The 3,551-nt window shown below is 45.3% G+C and overlaps 1 pseudogene; it reads left to right on the forward strand.

Annotated features, from left to right (window-relative positions):
• Positions 1–1,270: 1,270 nt before the first annotated feature.
• Positions 1,271–2,312, forward strand: LOC123450613 (annotated as a pseudogene).
• Positions 2,313–3,551: the final 1,239 nt, after the last annotated feature.

The raw sequence follows: 3,551 nt of genomic DNA on the forward strand, positions 1-3,551 counted from the left end.
GCGATGAAGGAAGGTTGATGATGACGATGGCGACGATTCCCCTCTCCGGAGCCCAGGGCGGACTCCAGATCTGTCCTCCAGATGAAGAACACGAGGTGGTGGTGCCTCCGTATCGTTAAACGCGATGAATCCTTATCCTTGATTTTTTTCCTGACGAAACGGACTATATAGAGCTGGATTGAGAGGCGATGGAGCTTTGTGGGCCCCACAAACCTGCCAGGCGTGGCCAGGGGGGCCCGCGCCTAGTGGGCTTGTGGGCTCACGGCTCCACTCCCTCCGCTGATTCTTGCGCCAGAATATCATTAATCCCAGAAAAATTCTTTGTAAATTTTCAGGTCATTCCGAGAACTTTTATTTCTGTGCAAAAACAACACCATGGCAATTCTGCTGAAAACAACGTTAGTCCGGGTTAGTTCCATTCAAATCATGCAAGTTTCAGTCCAAAACAAGGGCAAAAGAGTTCGGAAAAGTAGATACGACGGAGACGTATCAGGCCGTGACTCGCCTCACCTCGCCGGTCTTGTCAGGCGTTCAAACGGCTGCTGATCAAGAAAACAGAAAGGATTCCAGATTGTACAAAAGGCATTAGTAAAAGTTCAAGACCTACCGTTCGTCGAGGGTAGTCTGAAGCTAGCACTAGCTACTAATTGGATCTTATCCAGTCAGATTTCTGCAGCCGTACGTGAGATCAATGGAAAATCCCGTGGAGAAGTCAACTAATACTTGAGTACATCAAATATCAGCACTATTCCATCCATCCGTAATTCATCTTGCAATCACTCGTTTGGACGGACTAATTCATGTGTCACTCAAATACATCAGCTCATATTCGTCCAATCTATCTTTATTAGCATATATATATTTTTTCTTCAAAAACAATTATTCTGTGATATTTTTACGCATGACAAATTATCTATTACAAAAAATGGTATGAAGTCCGTTCGCACCGCATTGTTCGACGGACGCACGTACAATCCGCCGCCCCCATTTATTCAGGCTACATCAACCCGACGCGACCGACTCGCCGCGACAAAGACGGCTTACAATGCCGCTGCCGATTCTCGAGTCCGTACCAAATGGCCACACAACTCTTGCATTAAACTCAACCCGCCGGTGGAGTGCTCGCTTGTGCAAGCTGCCTAACAGATGGACGTGAGTCTCCGTCCCCGTGGTCCGGGTCGTATCATTCCACCAGTGTTATGCCTGCTCATCTGAGTCGCACAACGGACGCACCTGAGAAGCCACCCCCACTGCCTTGGTTATAAAAAATATGTGAGAAGATTTTCTGACGTTCATCCGTGAAAAACACATGAGGTGCTATTCATCTTATCTACTTTTTAGTACATGTTATTTTTCCAAGAACAATTACTTTGGGCTGCAATATTTTTATGCAGGGGAATACTTCGTTACAAAAAGTGGTTTTATATCTCGGAAATGGAGCGGGTACCAACATCTTTCTCCACCGGCTTATGCCAGAGTAAAATATGAAGATTCTCAAGCCGCCTCATTGAGTCGACTTAAGACTCGGGGGCTACACAGACATGACTTTCCAGATTCAACCAGGCTGAATAATTCAAGAACCCCGGGTCATTGCAGGGAAGATAACCCGCCCCCGAGGGCTATTGCCTCATTGGCGGGCATTTTAAAGTCGCCCAAGAGGACGAGTCGCTACGATGCGCCGTTCAAACATGGGTGCCCTGCTTCATTGGCAGGCATTCTAAAGTCGCCCAAGAGGATGAGTCGCCACGATGCGCCGTTCAAACATGGGTGCCCTACTTCATTGGCAGGTATTTTAAAGTCGCCCAAGAGGACGAGTCGCCATGATGCGCAGTTCAAACATGGGTGCCCGGCTTAATGGAAAAAATTCATGGTTAAACCTGCGTGTCTGCGTGATGCTACCCCAAACCCCGTGTACTCCGTTTCATGATAAGTCAATCCATATGGACCCTGAACTTATCCGGGTTAAAACATCGATTGGGTCATGTGGGAGACGGCTTACAGAAAGCGAGGATACTCCATGTGCCATTAAGCCGCCTTCTTTGTCAAACCTGCCTGTCTGCATGATGCTACTCCGAATCCCGTGTACTCTAGATATATCAATCTAGTTGGACCCTGAACTATCCAGGTTAAAACATCGATTGATCATGAGTGTCGGCTTACAAAAAGCGAGGATATTCCATGGGCTATTAAGCCGCCTTCTTTGAAACTTGGTTAAACCTGCCTGTCTGCATGATGCTACTCCGAACCCCTTGTTCTCTCGATAAGTCAATCCATTTGGCCCTGACTTCCAGGTTAAAATATTGATTGGGTAGCGAGGGCCGGCTTACAGAGAGCGAGGATAAACCAATGGCTATCAAGCTAGTTTCATTGAAGTAAGATTCAAGTCTCATAAACCATCACTATTCTGTCATATACATGCATCATCTTGCATTGCATCATCCATCATCTTGCATTGCACCATGCATCATACATACATATCATGCCGATCTTCAACCCGGGTCAAAGCATAAATTCTTTCAGGTTCAAATAAATCTTTAAATATTCAATTTAGCTGGATTTTCATCATGGTTTATCATAACGAGTGTTAAATAATTGGGGTTTTTAAGCCAGCTCAGAAGAATTGGCTATTGTCGAAGAGCCACCCTATCACATATAATGCCGAGTCATCTAATTGACCGGCCCTTGGATTTCTTCAACTTGTGCTTTGTAGTAAACTACAACACTTATGGATTTCTCAAACACATGGATTTCTCAAGGATATATTTGCCGGGTTACATTGCAACCACGGTCAAGGATTTCTTTTATCACAAAGGCATCATCGGCTCACATAGTGGATATGCTTTTATTCTGCAATGGAAGGAATAGTCCCAAGTCGCTGCAGGCACGCAACCCGGCACTTGGGGCTACCTTATTCAAATCAAGATTACATCAAAGTATGAAAGTCCCATGTCACTGCAAGCATTCACCACGACACTTGGGGGCTAATGCAATCCGCTTTTCAAATTATCACATCATCAACTGACCCGGATACCTCAAGGAGATAAGCCGACCCTGGGGCTACATGTCGCTCTTTATTTCAAATATGGATTCAAGGAAGAACCGGCTCGTCATTTTTATAATGACCCGGCCCTTGGGGGCTACACATTGCCGCTCAAGTTTACATAGTCGGATCTACAAAGTCCCTGCTCAATATTGCATAATGACCCGGCCCTTGGGGGCTACATCATATGATCTTTTATTTTCAAAGGAGAAGAACGTGGAAGTCCCGAATCGCCGCAAGCAATCGACCCGTCACTTGGGGGCTACACTATTCAGATCATAATTTCTAAAGTCCCAAGTTGCTGCAGGCAAGACAACCCGGCACTTGGGGGGCTACGATACGTCTCCAATGTATCTATAATTTTTGATGGTTTCATGCTATTATCTTGTCAAACTTTGGATGTTATGCATGCCTTTTATATATTTTTTGGGACTAACTTATTAACTCAGTGCCAAGTGCCAGTTCCTTTTTTTCCATGTTTTTGACCCCTTTCAGAAGAGATTTTGAAACG

Source organism: Hordeum vulgare, chromosome 4H (genome assembly GCF_904849725.1).
Source record: "Hordeum vulgare subsp. vulgare chromosome 4H, MorexV3_pseudomolecules_assembly, whole genome shotgun sequence".
Classification (NCBI taxonomy): Eukaryota; Viridiplantae; Streptophyta; class Magnoliopsida; order Poales; family Poaceae; genus Hordeum; species Hordeum vulgare.